Source organism: Mastomys coucha, unplaced genomic scaffold (genome assembly GCF_008632895.1).
Source record: "Mastomys coucha isolate ucsf_1 unplaced genomic scaffold, UCSF_Mcou_1 pScaffold20, whole genome shotgun sequence".
Classification (NCBI taxonomy): Eukaryota; Metazoa; Chordata; class Mammalia; order Rodentia; family Muridae; genus Mastomys; species Mastomys coucha.
Window position 1 is genome coordinate 66,949,663 of NW_022196903.1, and position 14,189 is coordinate 66,963,851.

Below are 14,189 nucleotides of genomic sequence, written 5' to 3' on the forward strand. Positions count from 1 at the left end.
AGATGTAGAGGCTCACAGCCATCCATTGAACTGAGTACAGGGTCCCCAGTGAAGGAGTTAAAGAAAGGGCTGAAGGAGCTGAAGGGTTTTCAGCCCCTTAGGATGAACAACAATATGAACTAACTAGTACCCTCAGAGCTCCCAGGGACTCAACCACCAACCAAGGAATACACATGGTGGGACTGATGGCTCTCGAAGCATGTATATAGTAGAGGATGGCTAAGTCAGTCATCAATGGGAGGAGAGGCCCTTGGCCCTGTGAAGGTTCTGTGCCCCAGTGTAGGGGAATGCCAGGGCCAGTAAGAGGGAGAGGGTGGGGTGGAGAGAAGGGGGAGAGGGGAGGGAACAGGGGTTTGTTCTTGCTGTTGTTTTTTGTTGTGTTTTGTGTTTTTTTTTTGGAGTGGAAACTAGGAAATATGACATGTAAATAAAGAAAATATCTAATTAAAAAAAAAAAAGAAACTGTGTCTGTTCTATGACAATGAAAGGAAGACGAAGGGTGAAGTGAGCAAATTGGAAGATTTAGGTAGGTTCAGGAGATATGAGGAAGGATGGAAGAGGAGCTATAATTTCAGGTCCTGTGAACTTTGGAAATTGTGTTTACGGTTGTGTATGCACATTGCTTTTTATAGAAGTGATCATTTCTTAAAGGACTCTGTGGTCTATTTTTCCTCAGAACTGGGAAGGTGGCCTCTAACACATGCTGTCTCTTAGCGAGCCCTGCTTGGCTTTGCAAGGATTCCTGATGCATATTTTGTTCCTTTGGCGCCATCTTGTGGTCAAATGAATGTACTACAACATAAGCTAACAATGTGGCTCTAGAAGTTTCCTAGACTTGTAAAAAATTTGAGAGATTAATTTCTCAGAAGTTATGCAAGTCAATAATTATTATTATATTTTCTTTCAATGTTGAGACATTGTTTATGTATATAACTTGATAAATCATGGTCAGTCTTGGATAGTTCTATTTTGGGAATTAAAAGTTTTTGGAAGGCAAGCATTCACTTTTCCTCAGGTGATTCCAATGTGCAATCAAGTCCCAGCACCTCTGGTTACATCCCTGCTCTTCACAGTGCAATTTGTAGCATTGGTGCCAGCTGGAACTTCTTAGATGCACAGGCTTTAACGTCCTTCTCCAACTTGATCACACCAGGATCTCAGGGTCCCAGAGACAGCTTGATTCCCAGGAGCTCTGACACACCCAGCATCTCAGGATCAGAGGATAGCAGGATCACAGGATCACAGGATCACAGGATCACAGGATCACAGGATCACAGGATCACAGAGACAGCTGAACTCTGAGAAGTTCTGATGCAACCAGGATCACAGGAAGGACAGGCTCCAGTCAGATATAGCAAGAGCAGGTAGAGATAACAAATGGTGGGAGGCAAGCATAAGAACATAAGCAACAAAACCAAGGTCACTTGGCATCATCAGAACCCAATTCTCCCACCATAGAAAATCCTGGATACACCATCACACCAGAAAAGCAAGATTCAGATCTAAAATCACTTCTCATGATGATGATAGAGGACTTTAAGAAGGACATAAATAACTCCCTTAATGAAATACAAATAAACAGCTAGAAGCCCTTAAAGAGGAAACACAAAAATCCCTTAAAGAATTACAGGAAAACACAATCAAACAGGCATAGGAAATGAACAAGACCACCCAAGATTTAAAAATGGAAATAGAAATAATAAAGAAATCACAAAGGGAGACAACCATGGAGATAGAAAACCTAGGAAAAAGATCAGGAGTCATAGATGCAAGCATCACCAACAGAACACAAGAGATAGAAGAGAGAATCTCAGGGACAGAAGATATCATAGAAAACATTGACACAATAGTCAAAATGCAAAATGCAAAAAGCTCTTAATCCAAAACATCCAGGAAATCCAGGATACAATGAATAAGGATAATAAGTATAGAGGAGAGCTAAGATTCCTAGCTTAAAGGGCCAGTAAATATCTTCAACAAAATTATAGAAGAAAACTTCCCTAACCTAAAGGAAGAGATGCCCATGAACATACAAGAAGTCTACAGAACTCCAATAGACTGGACCAGAAAAGAAATTCCTCCCGTCACATAATAACCAAAACACCAAATGCACTAAACAAAGAAAGAGTTTTAAAAGCAGTAAGGGAAAAAGGTCAAGTAACATATAAAGGCAGGCCTATCAGAATTATTCCAGACTTCTTACCAGAGACTATGAAAGCTAGAAGATCCTGGGCAGATGTCATACAGACCCTAAGAGAATACAAATGCCAGCCTGGGCTACTATACTCAGCAAAACTCTCAATTACCATAGATGGAGAAACCAAGATATTCCATGACAAAACAAAATTTACGCAATGTCTTTCCACAAATCCAGCCCTACAAAGGATAATAGATGGAAAACACCAACACAAGGAGGGAAACTACACCCTAGAAAGAGCAAAAAAGTAATCTTTCAACAAACTCAAAAGAAGATAGCCACATAAACATAATTCTGCCTCTAAGAACAAAAATAACAGGGAGAAACAATCACTTCTCCTTAATATCTCAACATCAATGGACTCAATTCCCCAAAAAGACATAGACTAACAGACTGGACACATAAACAGGACCCAGCATTTTGCTGCATAGAGGAAATGCACCTCAGTGACACAGACAGATAGTACCTCAGAGTAAAAGGTTGGAAAACAATTTTCCAAGCAAATGGTCCCATGAAACAAGCTGGAGTAGCCATTCTAATATTGAATAAAATATCAACTTTCAACCAAAAGTTATCAAAAAAGATCAAGAAGGACACTTCATACTGGTTAAAGGAAAAATCTACCAAAATGAACTCTCAATTCTGAACATCTATACTCCAAATGCAAGGGCATCCACATTCATAAAAGAAACTTTACTAAAGCTCAATGCACACATCGTACCCCACACAATAATAGTGGGAGATTTCAACACCCTACTCTAAGCAATGGACAGATCATGGAAACAGAGACACAGTGAAACTAACAGAAGTTATGAACCAAATGGATCTAACAGATATTTATAGAACTTGTCACCCTAAAGCACAAGAATATACCTTCTTCTCAGCACCTCACAGTATCTTCTCCAAAATTAACTATATAATTGGTCACAAAACAGGCCTCAACAGATACAAGAAGATTGAAATAATCCCATGCACCCTATCAGATCACCATGGACTAATGCTGGTCTTCAATAGCAACAATAACAACAGAAAACCTACATGTACATGGAAGCTGAACAACTTTCTACTCAATGATAACTTGGCCAAGGAAGAAATAAAGAAAGAAATGAAACGCTTTTTAGAATTTAACGAAAATGAAGACACATCATACCAAAATTTATGGGACACAATGAAAGCAGTGGTAAGAGGAAAACTCATAGCTCTGAGTGCCTCCAAAAGGAAACTGGAGAGAGCTTACACTAGCAGCTTGACAGCACACCTGAAAGCTCTAGAACAAAAAGAAGCAAATGCACCCAAGAGGAGTAGACAGCAGGAAATAGTCAAACTCAGGGCTGAAATCAACCAAATAGAAACAAAAAGAACTATAGAAAGAATCAACAAAACCAGGAGGTGGTTCTTTGAGAAAATCAACAAGATAAATAAACCCTTAGCCAGACTAACCAGAGGGCACAGAGACACTATCCAAATTAATAAAATCAGAAATGAAAAGGGAGAGATAACAATGAAATATATCTTAAAATAATTATTCTGTTTGTTGAATATTAACAGTTGAAAATATTAAAATCATGTTCTACAGACAAAAAAGGAAATAAATATAAGAATTAGTATACTGTTTAATATTTTTAAAGAAGACTTTAATGCACTAGAGCTGGGTAGGTATCCACCCTCTGAGCTATTAGAATCTATTTCCCCATCAATAAACCCAGAGTTATAACTTGCCATGTTCCATCTGGGCAGTTCTTAACTCAGGTTGGCCATTCCTCATGGCCATGTTTTCATGACACACTTACCCCATAGCATCTTCTCTTCTCTCTATATCCCTACCCCCTTCCCTGGGCTCCTGCCTCAGACTCCCAGCCAGGGAACCAAAACCCCACCAATCTCTCTTCTGGCCAGCTATAGGGTGTCAGCATCTTTATTCAACCAACAGTTTTAAGTTAAGGAACAATGTATGTGTGAATTCTCTCATTCCTGGGAGCAACCAGGCCTGGGGGCCCAGTATCTAGCATTACAACACATAGCAAAAGACAAAACTTCAACTTCCTTCCTTCCTTCCTACCTTCCTTCCTTCCTTCCTACCTTCCTTCCTTCCTACCTACTTTCCTTTCTTCTTCCCTCTCTCTCCCTCCCTTCCTTCCTCCCTCCCTCTCTCCCTCTATTCCTCCCTTCCTTCTTTCCTTCCTCCCTCCCTCCCTCCTTCCCTCCATCTGCCCTCTGTCCCTCCCTCCATCCATCCCCCCTTTGTCCCTCCCTCCCTCCATCCTCCCCCCTCTCTTTCTCTCTCCCTCCCCCCCCTTTCTTTCTTCCTCCCTCCCTTCCTCCTTTCCCTCCTTCCTTCCTTCCTTCCTTCCTTCCTTCCTTCCTTCCTTCCTTCCTTCCTTCTTTCTTTCCTCCCTCCCTCTCTTCTTATTGGTTTTATGACACATTGCTTGTCTGTGTAGCCTCTTGGCAGTCCTGGAACTCTGTAGACTTGCCTTCTGACTGTGAGCACAGGGATGAAAACTGCGCCACCATGCCTGGCTGGTTTCTCCTACAGACATGTGTTACTCTATGACCCCGTGGGAAGACTTTTACCCTAAGAAATCTCATCTGTGGTAGAGCCATCAGCTCTCTCCTGCAGTGTCCCCATGATCTCCTTTAACATATTTGAGGACAACAGCATTCTTCCATTATCTTTCTTCTCTTACCCTCCCAAACATCCTGGGTCTTAGGTCTATACACAATACTTTTGCAGAACTTTTTCTGGCAATTCCACAATAAAAATGGCTGTCAGAACTGAGGGTGACCAGTCTTCTGACTGTCAGAAAGCAATGGGGAGCTACAAGAAACTCTAAAAAGAAAAACAAAATGATTCTTTTCTATGTTTGTTATGTTATAACGTATCTCCAAACTCAAAGTCCCTGTTCCTGTCCCGGCTATTATGGTCTACTCTCTTCTGATCGACCACATCATGCCTCTGGACATCCTTGCATGTCCTCATCACTCCTTAAAACTAAGCAAGCTTCCCTGTTAGCCAGTCCCAGGCGAGTTCTTCTCTGAATACGTTAGCCTCAGCATCTCACAGTGAAAGAAAACCCCTCCCTTCTTGCGGTGGGAAAAGCAAACAGCCACACAGACCCTGGAGGCTGCCAAGTTTGTGGACAATAAAGGAGCAAACTAGTTAGCTATTAACCCGCAGACAGCATGACTTTGCTCCACGTTGACCTTGGCGCCTCTCTTTGCAGAAGGCTTCTCTCCTGACATTCCCACCAGGGGAGATAAAGCAGATTTCTCCTTCCTCTCTCTAACCGGATCCAGGCAGCAGCAGTTGGATCCCAGCAGCTTGAGGTAGAAGCCACAGGCAACATGGCAGTTGGTGGATCTGGGATGGGTGGGGCTGCAGGGGGAATTTCAGGAAACTGATGATTTAAATTTACCGTGGCACCTTGCTATTTACTGGTGGCCTCTCAAGGCACTGACGGCCTTATTACATTAGACTTAACGACACAGAATTGTGAAAGTATTGAGATATTTTGGGAAAGCATGAGGAACGCAAGGGTTGTATGAGAACTAATGGCAAAGAAGAGGTCATCTGAGATGAAGAGCGGAGATAGTGGCCAGTTATTAGGGTGAAGAACTTCCCACTTTCTCACCCAAAGCCGGTACCATTAGGTAAAAATCACAGTTTTAACTTTAAACGAACAAACAACACAAAAGTTAGATTTGAAACAAGGTCCGACTATGTATCCTAGGATGGCTTGGGGTTTGCTATGGATCTCGGGCTGGCTTTGAATCTGCGACCTCCTGCCTCAGCATCCCAAGGGCTGGTTGTCTGGTCCCAATGAACTCAGGACAAATGGCTAACTGTGGTGCCTATTAGCACACTAAAGCTAACGTTGCTGGCCATGGTCATTGAGTATCTGTGGCTCCTTTCAGCTCTTCTGACCCTGTCCCTTACCCTAAACCTCTCCAGCCCAGGGGCTTCCCTTCCACAGTTTCTTTCCTATAAAACCCTTCCATTTTAGCTGTGCATTCTCTTGGTTCTCTGCTCTTGGCTCCTTCCTCTCTTGGTCCTCTCTCAGTCTCCTTTGCCCTCTCTCTTCTCCTCTTCTCTCACTCTTCCATCTCTCCCTTCTTGTCTCTCCTTTCATGGCCAGTTCAGTCTATATTTTCTCTCCCTGCTCTGGACTCTTCCAGAGGCCTCTGCTTGAACTCTCTCTCATATCTACAATAAAGACCTTCTCTTCAGCTGTACCTTGGTGATTCTCTTGTGATCTCCACTTAGCAGACAATATAAGACAAGCTGTTGAGAAAGGATGTACTGGGGCTGGAGAGATGGCTCAGCGGTTAAGGCCGCCTGCTGCTCTCACAGAGGACCCTAGTCTGGTCTTTTAGCACCCACTTTGGGAGACTCATAGCCACTTTTAACTCCGTTTTCAGGGATCCAATGCCCTCTAATGGCTTACACGGGCATTGTATTCATGAGCACACCTACACACATAATTAAAAATTAAGCATTAAATCTTTCTTTAAAAAATAGAAAAAGAAAGACTATGCACTGCAAGAGAGGAAATGGGCAGAGCAAAGAGAGTTAGTTCATTAGTCCAAATAGCTCCACCAAATGAAGGGTTATGCTTTTATGTAACATATCTCAGCTTCAGATCTCATTTGCATAGTGTGGGCTTTTCTGACCATGTGCTGTCTGCTTTATGTAATTCTGCATATAACTTCATTAATCACTTGTCTCATTAGCCACTTAAATTTCCATGTAGGTTTCTGTGTTTTAGTATCCCGGTGAGGCATAGGTCACCTTCAGTCGCTCTGCAGTGCCTCTGCCAAAGGTTTCAGCCAGTTTTAATCAGTTTTGGGTGTGTGTGCTCTGGCCTTTTTCTTTGCCAACATTTTTTTAATATGTTCATTTTGCGAGGCTTTGTGCAAGGCATTCTGGATCTCACTCCCCACTCCACTTCCATGCTCACTGGGGTGACTGGGACTCCACAGCCAGGCCAACTTTAACTTCTTTTAAAAACCCTAGCAGCTCAAACATTTTGTCCTTCAATGACTGAAGACCTGTGTGTGTGTGTGTGTGTGTGTGTGTGTGTGTGTGTGTAAAAGACAAACAGAGAAGGGGGTTCTTCCTATGTAGCTCAGGCTGCCCTTAAACTCATTTTCTTCTTGCTTCAGTTTCCCACGTTCTGGAATTACAGACATGCAGCACCATGCCTGACCTGTGAGTGAAGATTTAAAGAGGGTGGCTTGGCAAACACTTTCAAGTTTTTGTTTCCATCTCATGGAAATATAAATCTAGGGGTCAGAGTCCAGGGAGAAAGTCAGGAATACATTTTACACAGCCTGAACTATTGGCAAGTCCCACAGAGGATGGGGGTGTGTGTGCTAGTGTGGAAGGTGTAGAAAGCTCCACAGAGGATGCCTGTCAAGTGAGATGAACAGATGTTGTTCTAAGACCAGCTCTGGGCATGAAGGGAAACAGTTGAGTTGACCTAGCCAGCTGAGTCAACAGGTTCTCCAGGGCAGGAGCGAGGATTAAGAAGAAGGACAATTAGACAACATTGTAGCAAGACCCCAGCCAGTTCTGATGCTGAGGCAAGTTTAATTTTTTCCATTCTGCTTTTATATCATTCTGGATACAGACAAAGTATATAGTCAGTCCTTAAGGCATAGACAGAGTAGTCAAGGAACCAGCAGGGCAAAAATCAAGGTAATAAACAAAGTCCCATGGTCACTATGTCTAGGTGTTTATCAGGATGATTCAGATACAAGGAATACAATACATCCCTCGGCTGTATTTGTCTTCAGTCTATTTCATTGTCCCAGACCGATATCAAATTCCTGCCAGATTCCTAGAAGTGGCCCCCAAAGCTGAGTTGAACACTGAACTGGGCCACCAAACAGGCACGAGCCTTGGCATTATGGAGAGCTTCACTATTGCAGAAAAGAAGAGAAAGGGAAAGAAAAGTCATGCTGGGAAGGTGGGAAAGGAGGCTTCCCTCCCACGCAGGCAGTGCTGGGTGCCACCTTGCCAACCGATGGCACTGTGTAGCTTACTGATGGCGCCTCGCAGCATGGCCTAGCTCAGTCTCATTCTACCTTTTCCTGGTATCACCCACTGCCCGATACTCACCCCACCTCCAGCCACGTGGTGCAGACCCCAGAGCCCAGAGGACCAAGCAAATCCCTTCTCCACTATCCTGATCAAGTTCTCCTTCATTCCGACAGAGTCTGCCCCGGGTCGATCAATTGTTGCCACCAGAGGAGTGAGCAAAAAGACGGGAGAGGGGCAGCTGAGACTTCACTCCTACTGGAAATAAAAAATTTCCCAGCAAAGGAGTCAGTAATGCCAGCCTTTCCTCTCACTAGACAGTCACAAGATGTCTTCTCCCCACACCTATCCCGGGGCAGGGGTGCTGAGGTGTCAGAGGAAGCCAAGTGTGAACTTGCTGCTGGGACTTTCAGCAGCAGTCAGTGGTTGTATGAGGACGAGTCCCACCTCCTGGGGGCCCACAGATTTTTTTTTAAATCTAAAATTTGTTTTGCTTCCTGTAAACCTATTATTACTTCAAAATAAAGCCCCTTTTTCATTCCTAAACTTTGTTGTCTTTTTGTTCATCCTGTCATGACTGTGTGAGATGATGGTATACTACGGTAAGATGGGAGGGAGTGGGGAGTGGAAAGACAGAGACCTCGAATCAGCCTGGACTCAGCCCATTCACCCTTGGGGTTGTGCTGTGGCTCGTTCTGTCTCTCTCTGAGGCTGCACTTGAGATGAAAAAAATGATCCCCAGCCTTTCACTGTCATCTCCTTCGTTTTTCCAGTGCTGAAGGTCTGTCTGGGTTGAGGTGTTTGTGATTGGTGTCACTCGGTGTTCCTCTTCCAGACCGCAGACCAAGAGGTCTCTCCATGTTTGATGTCTGGATTAGTGACAGTAAGAGTGGCAGACCTGGGGGGTTTAGGCTGGCTCCTCAGAGGCCACAGTTCCTCTTGGCTACAAACAGGTTTCCTTTCCAGAGTGCATGAATCGCTGCTGATGAAGCAGTTACTCTCTCTGTAGGAGGCCGTTGTTTTCAAAGTTATTATTATTTTTAATAATTTTTTGAAAAGTTCCACGAATTGGTCTGGAAGGTTTTTTTCATTTCATTTCTATGTGACGATTTCAGACTTCCCCGGGTGAGTACACACGGAAACGTTAGTGTACCCGTTTCACAGGAGGAACATCCTCTGTGATATGAATAGGTTTCCTCCCCTTGTTTCTTTTCCTTCACTCTCCTATCTCTAGTAGTCTTTTATCATCTCCTATCTCTAATACTCTTCTGCTCATCACCAGTTTCTTTTTGGGTATGAGCATCCATGTTTCTGTGTGCACTGTGGTGAGAGGAAAGGGATCTTGAATAAACTGATGTGCCGTGACAACTCCATGGTAATGGTTAAGAGGAAGGTTTTATTATACATAAGAGAGAAAATATACAAGGGCATCTGGAAGGGTCCAGGGCAAACAGAAAGAAGTAGACTGGACACATACCGCAGACTGGACACATACTGCAGACTGGACACATACTGCAGACTGGACACATACCGCAGACTGGACACATACCACAGACTGGACACATACTGCAGACTGGACATGGCCAGGGCTATTGGGGAGAGAGAGGAGAGTAGAGTCAGGTAAAGAACAGAGAGAAGCATGACCTATGGTGGCACTACACTCAGGCTGGGGAGGGATCAAGCTCTCTTTCTTTCTCCTTTCTTTTTTACCCCTCTCCTCCCCTCACCCCGTTGCTCTCAGAGCCTCCAGGGGGATGGTGAGGTTAGGATAAAACCTCTTGGATGGTCCTGTTTGTGGTCCTTTCCTCAGAGTCTTTGTGGAACTTCATCTGTATATTACCCTGGCATAAGCTTTTCATTCTTTGGCTGGCCTGTGGGAGGTGTCTGTTAGGTGTTGTCCCTCATTTTTTTGAGGCAAGGTCTGCCTCATTGATCACCAACTTGCCTGATCAGCAAGTCCTAGCTGTCTTATCTGCCTTTACGCCCCTAGCACTAGGATTATAGTGTAGTACAGTGGCTCATGTTTAAAAGATGGGGTCTGGAGAATTGTACCCAGGTCTTTATGCTTGCAAGACAACCAGCTTACCAGCTGAACTATCACCCTAGGCCTTCATATGTTTTTGTTTGTTTGTTTGTTCCAAGGTCTCTCTTTCTGCATAATATCTGGTTCTGGGTCTCCACATTTGTTCCCATCTGCTACAGAGGGAAGCTTCTCTGATGATGGCTGAAAAGAGCACTGATCTATGAGTATAGCATAGAAGCTGCTATACTCATTATCTGATGACAAACTTCATGGTTCTAACTTATTCTGGAGTGGTGTGGGAGGTAGTATTAGCAGAAATTCTTGGGAAGCCCGAACAAGTAGTCTCCTTTTGGAATGTCAGAAGAAACATAAAGAAGCCAAAAGGAAGGTGAAAGGGAATTAACGATCGTCAGCTTTGGTTTTAGAATTGAATGTGCAGACCTCTCACCAGCCCTCCAAAGAAATTACCACGAAAAGGATTCACTGACAAAGAAGAAATTTCCTAGTAAAAAAATATTCAAAGCCTGAATAATAATGCCTCATTCTGATGACTATTTCTGTGGAATTCTTCTGTATTCCTTCCTGGGTGACTGTCCCCAAATTAACTGAGCCAGCTGTGACACACGCAGGTAGCCACAGCACTTTAGAAGGGGGAGTAGGAGTATCATTTGAACCTGGAGTTTTAGATCACACTCAGGAACACAGCACCACTCCACCTCAGAACAGCACTCATTCTTGTCCTCCATTCTGAAATGACAGGAGGCTTACATGAAACCTCCTGTCATGTTTAATAAATGGTTTGATGTACTTGTTTAAATAAAAAAAGAAAGAAAATGGCACTGATCTATGAGTATAGCATAAAATCATTATGAGTCATTTTATTGTTTTTTATTTTTTTCTTCCTTTTTTTTTCTTAACCAATAATACTTGGCTTTATCCTAGATCTCTGGGCTATCTAGACTCTGCTTCTTGATCACCCAGGCAGTGTCAGGTACGGTTTCCATCTCATGGAGTGGGCAGTCAAATCAAACATCAGTTGGTTACTCCCATAGGGTCTGTGCCACCGTTGCTCTAGCCTATTTTGCAGGTAGGACCTGTTGTAGATCAAAGGCTTTGTGTTTGGGTTGGTGTTTACTTTTCTCTTTTAGTAGACTGCGGAGTACCTTTCTGTGTCATAGAAACTAGACCATGGGGTAAGGGTTCTATGCAGGCACCAGTTCAACCCCTCCATGTTCACTGAGTTTGTGTGGGGCCTTGTTGTCATTTTGAGGAGAGCAACCTATTGTCTTGGCAACAGCCTGGGTTGTTTGAGGATCCCCATGAGACCTTTTGGCCAACAACTCAATTGGATGAAACCCAGTCCTGGCACTGGTAGTTTCAGTTTGGTGACAAGAGATGGCCAGTAGGGTTTCAGTTTCCCTCATTATTTGGAGACTTCATTAGGATCACTTTCATATATTATAGTAAATTTCTGCTGCACTAGGCTTCCGTGCTGTCCCTCAAATGCTCTTCAGTCTAGCCGCCTCTCCCCTCATTCCCTCCCTCAAGCCCATCTCTTCTCCTCCTTCTCATCTGGTGCTCCTGTTCTCATCTTTCCCTCCCCCCAGATCTGGTCCATTTATAAAATCTAGTCTATTTCTCCTCCCAGGCAAATCTGTGTATCTTCTCTAGTTCCCTTCTTCTGTGCTTAACCTCTCTGAGTCTGAGGACTGTAGCTTGGTCATTATTTATTTGATGGCTAGTATTCAGATAGAAAATACATATTTATCTTTCTGGGTCTGGCTTACCTCATCCTGAATGATTTTTTATTTTTATTTTTTAGTTCCATCTATTTGCCTGCAAATTTAACGATGTCATTTTTTAAAATACTCTATTGTGTAAATGTACATTTTCGTTACCCATTCTTCTGTTAAGAATCATCTAGGTTGTTTCCAATTTCTGGCTATTATGAATAGAGCAGCAATGAACATGAGTGAGCAAGTGTCCATGTGGTAAGATGAAGCATCCTTTGGATATATGCCTACGAGTAGTACAGCTGGATCTTGACATAGATTGGTTCCCATCTTTCTGAGGTACTGCCATTTTGACTTCTATAGTGGTTGAACAAGTTTGAATTCCCAACCAGCAACAGAGGAGTGCTCCACCTGTTCCTCTTCCTCGCCAGCACCAGCTGTTCTTGTATTATTGACCTTAGGCATTCTGACAGGTTTGAGATAGAATCTCAAAGTGGTTTTGATTTGCATTTCTCTGATGGTTAAGGATGCTAAACATTTCTTTAAGTGTTTCTGAAAGAAATTTGACTTTTCTCTATAAAGAATTCTCTGTTTAGATCTGTATACTATTTTTAATTGAGTTATTTGGTTTTTGATAACAAATTTCTTGAGTTCGGTATGTATTTTGGAGATTAGCTTTCTATCAAATTTAAAGTTGGTAAAAACAGTGTTTTCCCATTCTATAGGCTGCAGCTTTGCTGGAATAACAGTATCCTCTTCCTTTCTGAAGCTTTTCAGTTTCATGAGGTCCCTTTTATTAATTACTAATCTTAGTTCTTGTGTCAATGTTCTGTTCAGAAAGTTTTCCTCTGTGCCACTGAGTTCAAGGCTGTTCCCCAGTTTCTCTCTTATTAGGTTGTATGTTGAGGTCTTTGATCCACTTGGACTTGAATTTTGTTCAGGTGATAGGTATCCATTTATTTGCATTCTTCTACAGGCAGCCATCCAGTAGAACAGCACCATTTGCTGAAGATGCTTTTGCCCAGTGTGTAATCTCTTTATCAAAATCAAGTGTCCATAGGTGTGTAGGTTATGTTTGGGTCTCCAATTTTTATTACATTGATCCACATGTCTGTTTTTAGGCCAATACCATGCTGTTTTTATTACTATAGCTTTGTAGTATAACCTGAGAATGGTAAGCCCTCATGCCGTTCTTGTTCAGGATTGTTTACCTTTCCTGAGTTTTTTCTTTTTCCACATGAACTTGAAAATCATCTTTTTAAGATCTGTGATAAACTTTATCGGAATTTTGATGGGAATTGCATTGAATCTGTAGATTGCTTTTAGTAGGAAGGCCATTTTTACCAATCTCGAATATGGGAGATCTTTCCCTCTTCAATTTCTTTCTTCAAAGACTTGAAGATTTATCACATGAGTCTTTCACTTGCTTGGTTAGAGTTACCCCCAAGATATTTTATATGATTTGAGGCTTTGTGAAGGGTGTTGTGTCCCTGATTGCTTCCTCAGTCCATTTGGCATTTGTATATAGGAGGGCTACTGATTTTGTTGTTGGGAGTTTTGGATCCATCTCCTTTGCTGAAAGTGTTTATCAGCTGTAGGAGTTCCTGGAAGAATTTTGAGATTCATTTACATATACTGTCATATGATATGCGAATGAAGATACTTTGACTTCTTCCTTTCCAATTCGTATCACTTTGATCTCCTTCAGTTTTAGAGCAAGAATTTCTGTCTTACTAAGAACCATAGAAGGGATGGGAAGATAGCTCAGTCAGTAAGATGGTTGATCGGCAAGCATGAGGACCTGGGTGCAATTTCTCAGAATCCATATTTAAAAAAAAAACAGGTGTTGTCCTACGCTAGCCCTTTGAGGGACATTGTTTTGGTGTCTCAGAACTTAAATATGATAACCAATATTTTCTTAATTGATATTGTCAAAAAAATGTCAAGGATGTCAAAGACCTGCTTGACATCCAGGGAGTAAACTGAGGCAGGCAGTGAGGTGTGGCTTTGGGGAATGGGGCACGTCCTGAGAGCAGCTGATGGTGGTCGGCACGAAGAGGGGCTGACAAGGGTTGGTCCAGATAGCCACCAATGGGGGCTGCTGCCTATGGCAGCTGGCGATTAGAGAAATTACTCAGCAGACTTTTCTCTGACGGAACAAAGCTTGATTCATTGGGGCTGGCACTCCCACTGTAG